The 13,983-nt window shown below is 41.8% G+C and overlaps 1 pseudogene; it reads right to left on the bottom strand.

Annotated features, from left to right (window-relative positions):
- Nucleotides 1–187: 187 nt before the first annotated feature.
- On the bottom strand, nt 188–8,155 carry LOC135520944 (G-protein coupled receptor 20-like; annotated as a pseudogene).
- Between the last annotated feature and the right edge of the window lie 5,828 nt (nt 8,156–13,983).

Genomic DNA, 13,983 nt, shown 5'->3' with positions numbered 1-13,983 from the left:
ATAGGTCGTAGTCAGTGTCAATGCCCTCCATCGTGACTGGTGTAGGCCAACTCAGGAGAAATAAATCATGCTGCAATAAACACGTTATAGGTCGTAGTCAGTGTCAATGCCCTCCATCGTGACTGGTGTAGGCCAACACAGGAGAAATAAATCATGCTGCAATAAACACGTTATAGGTCGTAGTCAGTGTCAATGCCCTCCATCGTGACTGGTGTAGGCCAACACAGGAGAAATAAATCATGCTGCAATAAACACGTTATAGGTCGTAGTCAGTGTCAATGCCCTCCATCGTGACTGGTGTAGGCCAACACAGGAGAAATAAATCATGCTGCAATAAACACGTTATAGGTCGTAGTCAGTGTCAATGCCCTCCATCGTGACTTGTGTAGGCCAACTCAGGAGAAATAACGTTTCTTGTCCGAAAATGTCTTCAAGTACTTACATTTCCAAGCCAAAAATAGGCTACAATAATAGAAGCAGGAAAGCATTTTCTCAAATTGGAGAATAGCCTACTTTAGTATGTCAATTGCACTCCAGAGTCTCACAGTTAGGCAATAGAAGTCCATCTCTCTCTGAACACTGAACATCCCATTCCTCAATCTTCCCATCCCTTTCTCAGTCTAACGCTATGTGGTTCCCATGCTGGGGAGAGGAGGAGGACAGGACGTTCATCATCACACTGTGAGCGATAGCTGTGACAGTCCCCGAGCCCTTGGAGCTATTCTGCATGCTGATGATGTTCCCACTGGTCTGCTCCAGCTCTGCCTCCGCCTTGCGGAAGAAGCCCCTCATGCTGGACTGGAAGTTGTTGGTGACGAAGCAGTAGACGATGGGGTCCATGCAGCTGTTCAGGCTGCTGAGGGTGACGGTGACGTGGTAGACAATGATGTGGTGGGGCATGTCGGGGTAGAAGTACACCAGCACCTGCCTGACGTGGAACGGGGTGAAGCAGATGGTGAAGATGACCAGGACAGTGGTGAGGAGCTGCACGGCCCGCACGCGCCTCTCTCTGCTCTGCTGCATCAGACTGGAGTTGGACAGGGCACACATGATGCGCACGGTGAACACCACAATGACGACCAAGGGGAGGAAGAACTCGAAGACAGTCAGGACGAAGAGCTTGGAGACGCAGCAGCCCGCGTGTCGGAACGCCGTGGTGAGGAAGGAGTAGGTGACCACGATAGCGAAGAGCCAGATGAAAATGCACACCCCCTTGGCCACGTTAGGGTTCCTCCACTTCCTAGAGGCCTCAGCCTGTACTATGGCCAGGTATCTGTCCACGCATATACTGGTGAGGAAGAGGATGCTGCAGTACATGTTGACAAAGTAGCTGAATATATGCACGTAGGAGCAGTTGAGGCACTTTCCCCACTGTAATAGAGAATGATACGTGTGGGCAGGGAGAGGTTAACCAGTAGGTCTGTGACAGCCAGATTGATGGTGTAAATGACTGAGGTGGTCTTGGGCTTGGTGCGGAAGCAGAACACGTACAGGGCCAGGGTGTTGAGAACCATTCCCACCATGAAGATGAGTGTGTTGACCACCACCAGACAGATCCACAGGCTGTAGAAGTCATTGTAGAGACCTTCGTCTAGATGGGCCAGGCGGTGCATGTATGGCTCTCTGCTCACATTGGTGTTGCCGGCGGAGGTCGCCATGGGCATCACTGTTGAGGTCGAGTTATCCAGTGACATCCCAGTATAGGCAGGCTCCATGGTTCTGTGGTTGGCCCCGCGGCCTGAAAAAAACAACAACAAAAAACAATATGGAGTTAAGTGGGTTCATTTTTCAGATCAACACAACTAGCCCACACCTATTTATCATGGCATTTTTAGTTGAGGAATTCTGAACCATACACTGAATATTCAGGAAAATATTCTTGGAAATCTAAACATAAACCAATATCATAATCATGTTGTAATAATGTTTAGATGGTGTGATATTCTCTAAATACTGAAGACTGCATCTACAAAACATTCATGAACAAAATATCAGCCCCCTGCTGACAATTATTTTCCAATCATTGTTGTTGTATTACTTGATGAGGTGATCCAAATAAATACTTAACTTGATACTGGATGGGAATAGTCTGTCGGACATTATACAGCCAATTCCATTGGATCATGCGGACGTCAGTGTGTATGCAGTCCAGGTTGCATCCCAAATTGCACCCTATTCCTTATATAGTGCAGTAGTTTTGACCAAAATCCTGGCCAGAAGTAGTGCACTATATAGGGAATAGGGTGCAATTTGACACAACCCAGATAAAGTAACCACGTATGTTTGTGTGTACATATCAGGTAGGGAAATCTTTCCTGAGGATCTGGAGTCTCATGAGAACAGGCATCCTCTGTTACCTAAACACTTATTCAACTTTGACCTGGGCCCTGGACTCTAGCCACCAATGTCACTACTTCTCCACCATCCACTCCCATTGTGGTACGGTCACAGTGTTTGTTTCTGTTGGCATCAACCCCATTAACGAGCCAATTACAAGGGCATCTGAGCTATTCCATTCATTTCAAGTGTTTATTTACCAACTAGAAATCCATTCGTTTTCTCAGACATGGGAATCAGAGACGGGTGTAATTTATTTGTATATTTAACAGTGAAGGTGGGCTTTTAGACAGAAAAATAAGCAAACGTATGCTACATAATATACCCTAGCAATAGGAACAGGACTGACAGGAAATGCAGCTGTATAGAGAATTGCAAATGATTCATATTATTCAGTTTTCCGGCAAAGTGAACTTCTTCAAAGGGAATCAGCACAGAGAGCAATAGAGAGTAGAACAGATGCTATGATTTCAAGATGTCAGACATAATTCTTGTGGGGCTTTTGGTATTTGCAGTGTCATCATAGTATATTATTATGCATTTCAGCCCTCCTTTTTTTTGAGATTGGGACCTTATGAAATCAACCAACACAGAGCTATCTGATAACTTCCTTTAAAGGGATATCTGACACGCCTGCTCCAGCTCTCCCTCCCTGGTGCTCGAAGGCGACAGCCTGCCCGGCGTTACGCACTCCTGCCACCATCATTATGCACACCTGCTTCCCTCGTCACGCGCATCAGCAATTCATTGGACTCACCTGGACTCAATCACCTGTGTTGTTACCTCATATCTGTCTGTTCTCTGCTTCTGCATTCATTGTTGTTTGTCTTTGTCATTACCTGGTTCTGACGCTGCTCCTGTCCTGTTCCATGTCTGTGCAGAATGAAATGTTCACTCCCCGTACCTGCTTCTCTACTCCAGCGTCGGTTCTTACAGATATCATGCAATAAATATTACTTTTAAACAAACCCACCTATTTCAACATCTGACCTCTCTACAAGGTTAGTGAGTCTAAATTAGTGTCATTTTATACAAGACAATACGTTGTAGACAACCCCTGTCTTTAAGTTCCTGTTGTGAAGAGCTACTTAGTCTCACTTTGTATAACACCAAGTAGACCGTAGTGTGTTTGGAATAGTCGGACACAACACACACACAGATAGATGGCCTCTGTATCCTCAATCCCCTTCCCACAGCCTGCAATGAACCATATTAGGGCAGAGAGAAGAGGCGTGGGACTGGCAAAGCAGGGAGATTGTGGGGAAGTCAACTGAGTGGAAAGGATTAGAAACAGCCAGTCTGCTCAGGCGTGTTAACTTAGAGCAGAAACTGACTGATCACACTGACATCTGGAATTCTTTAAAGAAATGTGATGTACACTGAGTATACAACCCACCCCTCCCCTTTTGCCCTCAGGAACGCCTCGATTCGTTGGGGCATGGACTCTACAATGTGTCAAAAACCTTCCACAGGGATGTTGGCCCATGTTGACTCCAATGCTTCCCACAGTTGTGTTAAGTTGGCTGGATGTCCTTTGGGTGGTGGACCATTATTGATACACACAGGAAACTGTTGAGCATGAAAAACCCAGCAGCGTTACAGTTCTTGAAACAAACCGGTGTGCCTGCCACCTACTACCATACCCTGTTCAAAGGCACTTAAATCTTTTGTCTTGTGTATACAGTTGCCTATTCACCTTCTGAATGGCACACATACACAATCCATGTCTCAATTGTCTCATGGCTTTAAAATCCTTCTACACTGATTGAAGTGGATTTAATAAGTGACATCAATAAGGGATCATAGCTTTCATCTAGATTCACCTGGTCAGTCTGTGTCATGGAAAGACCAGGGGTTCTGAATGTTTTGTATACTCAGTGTATACGGTGCATTCGGAAAGTATTCAGACCCCTTGACTTTTTCCAAATGTTATGTTACAACCTAATTCTAAAATGGATTCAATTGTTTTTTCCCTCATCAATCTACACACAATGCCCCATAATGACAAAGCAAAAACAGGTTTTTGAAAATGTATTAAAAATAGCAAAACTGAAATATGACATTTACATAACTATTCAGACCCTTTACTCAGTACTTTGTTCAAGCACCTTTGGCAGTGATTACAGCCTGAAGTATGATGCTACAAGCTTGGCACATCTGCATTTGATCTCTGCAGATCCTCTCAAGCTCCGTCAGGTTGGATGGGGAGCGTCGCTGCATATATATTTTCAGGTCTCCAGAGATGTTCGATCGGGTTCAAGTCCGGGTCTGGCTGGGCCACTCAAGGACATTCAGAGACTTGTCCCTAAGCTACTCCTGCGTTGTCTTGGCTGTGTGCTTAGGGTCGTTGTCCTGTTGGAAGGTGAACCTTCGCCCCAGTCTGAGTTCCTGAGCGCTCTGGAGCAGGTTTTCATCATGGATCCTTCTATACTTTTCTCCGTTCATCTTTCCCTCGATCCTGACGAGTCTCCCAGACCCTGCAGCTGAAAAACATCCCCACAGCATGATGCTGCCACCACCATGCTTCACCGTAAGGATGGTGCCAGGTTCCTCCAGACGTGACGTTTGGCATTCAGGCCAAAGAGTTCCATATCCGTTTCATCAGACCAGAGAATCTTGTTTTTCATGGTCTGAGAGTCTTTTTTTATTTTTATTTATCCGTTATTTTACCAGGTAAGTTGACTGAGAACACGTTCTCATTTACAGCAACGACCTGGGGAATAGTTACAGGGGAGAGGAGGGGGATGAATGAGTTTGCCTTTTGGCAAACTCCAAGCGAGCTGTCATGTGCCCTTTACTGAAGAGTGGCTTCCGTCTGGCCACTCTACCATAAAGGCTTGTTTGGTGGAGTGCTGCAGAAATGGTTGCCCTTCTGGAAGATTCTCCCATCTCTACAGAACTCTGGAGCTCTATCAGAGTGACCATCGGGTTCTTGGTCACCTCCCTGACCAAGGCCCTTCTCCACCGATTGCTTAGTTTGGCCGGGCGGCCAGCTCTAGAAAGAGTCTTGGAGGTTCCAAACTTCTTCCATTTAAAAATGATGGAGGCCACTGTTGTTAGGGACCTTCAATGCTGCAGAATTAGATTTGTGCCTGGACACAATCCTGTCTCAGAGCTCTACGGACAATTCCTTTGACCTCATGGCTTAGTTTTTGCTCTGGCATGCACTGTCAACTGTGGGACCTTATATAAACAGATGTATGCCTTTCCAAATCATGTCCAATCAATTGAATTTACCACAGCTGGACTCCAATCAAGTTGTAGACACATCTTAAGGATGATCAATGGAAACAGGATGCATCTGAGCTCAATTTCTAGTCTCATAGCAAAGGGTCTGAATACTTATGTAAATAAGATATTTCTAGTTTTCATTATTAATATATTTTCATACATTTAAAGAAATCAGTTTTTGCTTTGTCATTATGGGGTATTGTGTGTAGATTGATTTGGCAAAACATTTATTTAATCTATTTTAGAATAAGGCTAAAACGTAACAAAATGTGGAAAAAGTCAAGGGGTCTGAATAGTTTCCAATTGCACTGTATATATATGCATCATAGCGAGATAATATTTGACTACTACATTTACATTGAAGAACAATTTAGAACATCCAAGCTAATGAGTATAACATGCTCAGTTGAGGGCATAATTAAATGAGTAATGCAATTTGTCAAAAGCAATGAGAGCAATGTGGCCACAGGCTGCCTACAGCACATTGTAAAGAGACATGCAAAAAATACATGGGACTGAATGACTATTTTAATTTCAATATCTCTGCATATTATCCAGTCCACAAGGCCAAGTTAATCATCATTAGTAGTAATATGTGTTACAGAGGGTGTAATTTACAGGAAATGTGATATCAAACGGCTCTCGGAGGAGATTACAGAGATAAATGGTTTCTGCCAGTTACAACACATTCATTGACAAAATTCTGCTGACAATTGTCTCACACTGTGTTTCCAGCCTCAGCAGCAACTCCCAAGTTGATCAACCACAAACATAATAGTGATGTATTGTTGCTATTTTAAAAACAATCAATAGTCAAATCAAAAACAACATATATATATAGCGGTCTGATATTTCACCTCAAAGTGACACAAACAGACATGTTTTAAATTTAACCTTTAATTAACTAGGCAAGTCAGTTAAGAACAAATTCTTATTTACAATGATGGCCTACCAGGGAACAGTGGGTTAACTGCCTTGTTCAGGGGCAGAATGACAGATATTTACCTTGTCGGCCTACCAGGGAACAGTGGGTTAACTGCCTTGTTCAGGGGCAGAATGACAGATTTTTACCTTGTCGGCCTACCAGGGAACAGTGGGTTAACTGCCTTGTTCAGGGGCAGAATGACAGATTTTTACCTTGTCAGCTCAGGGATTCCATCCAGCAATCTTTCGGTTACTGACCCAACGCTCTAACCACTAGGCTACCTGCCACCCCAAGGCCTATAGTAGATACAGTAGATATGTCTACAAACAACCATTTTTATTAAAGTGACAACATTGATTCAACCAGTGTTACCCAGTGGCAAGGATATAAGTAATGATTAAGTTATGATAGTGACTTTATTAGATGATCGTCAGAGGACTGCCTTTTAACTTAAAGAACAGTGCCATTAAACCGGATTTTCCTGTTTAAAAAAAATAATATTTCAACACAGTGACCTTTTTATGTGAGTATGCACAATATATTATATATATATATATAGAATTTGTTTCCTACACCCACATGATCAGACTGATAATTTCTATGGCCAAAAGAGGCTCAGGGAACTAAATTATAAAAAATATATTTTGTAATTATTTTATTAAATAAACACACAGGGACTTAGACATACAGTAATGATTAAAAATACAATAAAAAAGACTGCATGGGGGCTTTAAAAGTTTAAAGGATGTCATGTCCTGATATAGAGACAAAACTAAGTTCAGTCAGGGATCCCAACAGATCAGAAACACCTTGTGCAAATAAATATCCCTGTGTGAGTTCTGAACATGTCTTGTTTCAGGCAGGATGTAGAATCACATGGGTGAAATCCCACGATGTAGCCTAATCTACATAAACACCATATAAGGCAATAGCCTCGAACCATTTAAGTGTCAGTAACAAGCAGAGTTTGTTACATAAAGTGAATCTTACTAAGTGTTGCAAAAAACATCCATCATCATCAGTCAACAATACTGCACTGATACGTCTCAGTCAGAAAGAACTCACATATTTTCCAAGAAAGAATAAATAAACAAAGAAAAGAAAACGTCCCTACTTACCTCAAAGCTTAGAGAAGAGTGAGGAGATCAATAAATCTGTTGGCCAGTTTGAGGTTACGTCTTGGTCCCCTTGAGGTTAGTAGAGAGACCAGGGCCTCCTCAATCCAGAACCTCACTGCCCCTACAGCTTACTAGTTTATACCTCTACTGTGTCAACGCCTCATTTCACTGTTTACCTCTGGTCCTCTGCTCCCCAGCATACGGCTCTGCACTCTTCCCATATCTAAACATTTAAAAGGAAACCCCACAGTTCTGTCTCTCTGTGCCTTAGCCTCCCTGTCTGCTCTTCCGCTCAGCATCACACTAACTAATCCGGTCCCCGGTCTTTTAGCTGAGGATACTTAGAGAGGAAGTCTTCCTAAGTTTACATGAACTGTGACATCACTAAACAAGGACTCTCTGTACCACAGACTGTTTCCTGAATAGCACCCTGTTCCATTTATAGTGCACTACGTTTGACCAGGGGGCACTATAGTGTGCTATAAAGGGAATAGGGTGCCATTTGGGAAGCGAATACAGTCTTGTGGAATATCCCGGAATTTATTCCTGTGAGACTGAAAAAAGTAACTGGAAATTGGTAAGTCTTTTTCACAAAAGCTGATTTCAGAGGTTTCATACAAATGAGAAAAATCAAGTGACATCCTCCTATAACAGCCATGAGGAACATATGACTGCATTTCAACTCAAGATCTAGGATCTCTTTAAAACACACATTCCATTATTCACATCAATACAAACATTAAGTTAGCAAGGACAACCAAAGTGAATCATAACAAAGATCATTTGAAGTGAGAAGTTAGTTTGATGATTCCACTTGACACTTCTAGACTGGAAAACATCATTTCAGTACAGTACCACTCAGGGTCAGACTGGGGAACACCGGTCCATTTTTCCCTCAAGGTCTCAATTATTAGCCAGAATAATAATAATTTGCCGGAAAAAGCCCAATTCAGACAGGCCCACCGGGCTAAAGATGGACGACCCATCTGGCATTTGCCAGAACTGTCCTATGGCCAGTCTGTCTCTGGTACCAGCTAAGTAATGACCCATGAGTGAACCTCTTCTAGACACATTCATCTTCCAGAATGAGTCTCAGCTTTTTCCACATTTCCTGTTAGGGACCTCATTTCTCCTGCACTGTTAGTACTCTGTTATCACACAAAAAGTATCGATGTTCAGCAGAATGAGCTGAAAAGTCTATTGCTGTGAGCTGTGCTGACTCATTTTGAGGTATCAAACCAGTTGCATTATTGAAACTGTCAAAATAATGTATTTACTAAAGTATTATGTAACAGCATGCTAATACAACTCTGTTACTGGTTTAATTACAGTGTTATTACACAGGTAAAATAGCAACACAAGTGTTACCTGTCTTCCCAGGGTGTTTACTATGAACTGTCTGTGGGCATTGGAGATCACCAGCCTAATGCAGTCCTAGTCAATTCTCTTCGTCCCAGCCCCCTAAACATTGTGTCACCATGACAAAGCCCAGGGAGCTGTGTTTCATTGAATGGTCCCTCCTGAAAATGAGCAGGAACCAAACACAGCACATCGCCCCCCACTACCAAAAAAGGACCCCTACTCTGCTGGACCTGAGTTAAGGTGTATATACTGGACTGGATCTATAGACCTGAGTTAAGGTATACATACTGGACTGGATCTACAGACCTGAGTTAAGGTTATAGGGATCAATAGACCTGAGTTAAGGTGTATATATACTGGACTGGATGTATAGACCTGAGTTAAGGTACTGAATATACCTGAGTTAACCTGAGTTAAGGTGTATATACTTACATCTATGGGGGCGCTATTTCATTATTGGATAAAAAAATGTGCCCGTTTTAAGCGCAATATTTTGTCACAAAAAGATGCTCGACTATGCATATAATTGACAGCTTTGGAAAGAGAACACTCTGACCTTTCCAAAACTGCAAAGATATTGCCAAGATGAAACTTCAAACAGGAAATGAGCAGGATTTTTGAGGCTCTGTTTTTCATTGTTTCCTTATATGGCTGTGAATGCGCAAGGAATGAGCCTGCCCGATCTATCGTTTCCCCAAGGTGTCTGCAGCATTGTGACGTATTTGTAGGCATATCATTGGAAGATTGACCATAAGAGACTACATTTGCCAGGTGTCCGCCCGGTGTCCTCCGTCGAAATTGGTGCGTCATCTTCAGCTGCACGTCTTTTTCCAAGCGATTCAGAGGAGAAAGTAGACATCCACAAACGATATATCAATGAAGAGATATGTGAAAAACACCTTGAGGATTGATTCTAAACAGCGTTTGCCGTGTTTCAGTCGATATTATGGAGTTAATTTGGAAAACAGTTAGCCGTTTTGATGACTGAATTTTCGTTTTTGTTTGGTACCCAAACGTGATGTACAAAACGGAACGATTTCTCCTACACAAAGAATCTTTCAGGAAAAACTGAACATTTGCTATGTAACTGAGTCTCCTTATTGAAAACATCCGAAGTTCTTCAAAGGTAAATTATTTTATTTGAATCCTTTTCTGGTTTTTGTGCAAATGTTGCCCGCTAAATGCTATGCTAAATGCTACGCTAAATGCTACGCTAGCTATCAATACTCTTACACAAATGCTTGTTTTGCTATGGTTCAAAAGCATATTTTGAAAATCTGAGATGACAGTGTTGTTAAGAAAAGGCTAAGCTTGAGAGCTAGTACATTCATTTCATTTCATTTGTGATTTTCATAAATAGTTAACGTTACGTTATGCTAATGAGCTTGAGGCTATAACTGGATACAGGTTTTTTCATAGCCAAACGTGAACAAAACGGAGCGATTTGTCCTACACAAATAATATTTTTTGAAAAACTGAACATTTGCTATCTAACTGAGAGTCTCCTCATTGAAAACATCTGAAGTTCTTCAAAGGTAAATGATTTTATTTGAATGATTTTCATGTTTTTGTGAAAATGTTGCTGGCTGAATTCTAGGCTTATAGCTATGCTAGCTATCAACACTCTTACACAAATGCTTGTTTAGCTATGGTTGAAAAGCATATTTTGAAAATCTGAGATGACAGTGTTGTTAACAAAAGTCTAAGCTTAAGAGCAAATATATTTATTTCATTTCATTTGCGATTTTCATGAATAGTTAACGTTGCGTTATGCTAATGAGCTTGAGGCTATAAATAGGATCCCGGATCCGGGATTGCTCGACGCAAGAAGTTAAGGTGTATATACTGGACTGGATCTACAGACCTGAGTTAAGGTGAATATACTGGACTGGATCTATAGACCTGAGTTAAGGTGTACATACTGGACTGGATCTATAGACCTGAGTTAAGGTGTACATACTGGACTGGATCTACAGACCTGAGTTAAGGTGTACATACTGGACTGGATCTACAGACCTGAGTTAAGGTGTATATACTGGACTGGATCTATAGACCTGAGTTAAGGTGTATATACTGGACTGGATCTACAGACCTGAGTTAAGGTGTACATACTGGACTGGATCTACAGACCTGAGTTAAGGTGTATATACTGGACTGGATCTACAGACCTGAGTTAAGGTATAGATACTGGACTGGATCTATAGACCTGAGTTAAGGTATAGATACTGGACTGGATCTACAGACCTGAGTTAAGGTGAATATACTGGACTGGATCTATAGACCTGAGTTAAGGTATAGATACTGGACTGGATCTATAGACCTGAGTTAAGGTGTATATACTGGACTGGATCTATAGACCTGAGTTAAGGTGTATATACTGGACTGGATCTACAGACCTGAGTTAAGGTGTATATACTGGACTGGATCTATAGACCTGAGTTAAGGTGTATATACTGGACTGGATCTATAGACCTGAGTTAAGGTATAGATACTGGACTGGATCTACAGACCTGAGTTAAGGTGTATATACTGGACTGGATCTATAGACCTGAGTTAAGGTATAGATACTGGACTGGATCTACAGACCTGAGTTAAGGTGTATATACTGGACTGGATCTACAGACCTGAGTTAAGGTGTATATACTGGACTGGATCAATAGACCTGAGTTAAGGTGTATATACTGGACTGGATCTATAGACCTGAGTTAAGGTGTATATACTGGACTGGATCTATAGACCTGAGTTAAGGTGAATATACTGGACTGGATCAATAGACCTGAGTTAAGGTGTATATACTGGACTGGATCTACAGACCTGAGTTAAGGTGTATATACTGGACTGGATCTATAGACCTGAGTTAAGGTGTATATACTGGACTGGATCTATAGACCTGAGTTAAGGTATAGATACTGGACTGGATCTACAGACCTGAGTTAAGGTGTATATACTGGACTGGATCTATAGACCTGAGTTAAGGTGAATATACTGGACTGGATCAATAGACCTGAGTTAAGGTGTATATACTGGACTGGATCTACAGACCTGAGTTAAGGTGTATATACTGGACTGGATCTATAGACCTGAGTTAAGGTGTATATACTGGACTGGATCTATAGACCTGAGTTAAGGTATAGATACTGGACTGGATCTACAGACCTGAGTTAAGGTGTATATACTGGACTGGATCTATAGACCTGAGTTAAGGTATAGATACTGGACTGGATCTACAGACCTGAGTTAAGGTGTATATACTGGACTGGATCTACAGACCTGAGTTAAGGTGTATATACTGGACTGGATCAATAGACCTGAGTTAAGGTATACATACTGGACTGGATCTACAGACCTGAGTTAAGGTGAATATACTGGACTGGATCTATAGACCTGAGTTAAGGTGTATATACTGGACTGGATCTATAGACCTGAGTTAAGGTGTATATACTGGACTGGATCTACAGACCTGAGTTAAGGTGTATATACTGGAATGGATCTATAGACCTGAGTTAAGGTGTATATACTGGACTGGATCTACAGACCTGAGTTAAGGTGTATATACTGGAATGGATCTATAGACCTGAGTTAAGGTGTATATACTGGACTGGATCTATAGACCTGAGTTTAGGTGTATATACTGGACTGGACTATAGACCTGAGTTAAGGTGTATATACTGGACTGGAGACCTGAGTTAAGGTGTATATACTGGACTGGATCTACAGACCTGAGTTAAGGTGTATATACTGGACTGGATCAATAGACCTGAGTTAAGGTGTATATACTGGACTGGATCTACAGACCTGAGTTAAGGTGTTATACTGGACTGGATCTATAGACCTGAGTTAAGGTATATACTGGACTGGATCTACAGACCTGAGTTAAGGTGTATATACTGGACTGAATCTACAGACCTGAGTTAAGGTGTATATACTGGACTGGATCTATAGACCTGAGTTAAGGTGTATATACTGGACTGGATCTACAGACCTGAGTTAAGGTGTACATACTGGACTGGATCTACAGACCTGAGTTAAGGTGTATATACTGGACTGGATCTACAGACCTGAGTTAAGGTATAGATACTGGACTGGATCTATAGACCTGATTAAGGTATAGATACTGACTGGATCTACAGACCTGTTAAGGTGAATATACTGGACTGGATCTATAGACCTGAGTTAAGGTATCTGGATCTATAGACCTGAGTTAAGGTGTATATACTGGACTGGATCTATAGACCTGAGTTAAGGTGTATATACTGGACTGGATCTACAGACCTGAGTTAAGGTGTATATACTGGACTGGATCTATAGACCTGAGTTAAGGTGTATATACTGGACTGGATCTATAGACCTGAGTTAAGGTATAGATACTGGACTGGATCTACAGACCTGAGTTAAGGTGTATATACTGGACTGGATCTATAGACCTGAGTTAAGGTATAGATACTGGACTGGATCTACAGACCTGAGTTAAGGTGTATATACTGGACTGGATCTACAGACCTGAGTTAAGGTGTATATACTGGACTGGATCAATAGACCTGAGTTAAGGTATACATACTGGACTGGATCTACAGACCTGAGTTAAGGTGAATATACTGGACTGGATCTATAGACCTGAGTTAAGGTGTATATACTGGACTGGATCTATAGACCTGAGTTAAGGTGTATATACTGGACTGGATCTACAGACCTGAGTTAAGGTGTATATACTGGAATGGATCTATAGACCTGAGTTAAGGTGTATATACTGGACTGGATCTACAGACCTGAGTTAAGGTGTATATACTGGAATGGATCTATAGACCTGAGTTAAGGTGTATATACTGGACTGGATCTATAGACCTGAGTTTAGGTGTATATACTGGACTGGATCTATAGACCTGAGTTAAGGTGTATATACTGGACTGGATCAATAGACCTGAGTTAAGGTGTATATACTGGACTGGATCTATAGACCTGAGTTAAGGTGTATATACTGGACTGGATCAATAGACCTGAGTTAAGGTGTAT

Source organism: Oncorhynchus masou, chromosome 29 (assembly GCF_036934945.1).
Source record: "Oncorhynchus masou masou isolate Uvic2021 chromosome 29, UVic_Omas_1.1, whole genome shotgun sequence".
NCBI lineage: Eukaryota > Metazoa > Chordata > Actinopteri > Salmoniformes > Salmonidae > Oncorhynchus > Oncorhynchus masou.
The sequence above is the reverse complement of the archived record's forward strand: the minus strand, read 5'-3'. Positions and strand labels throughout refer to the sequence as shown.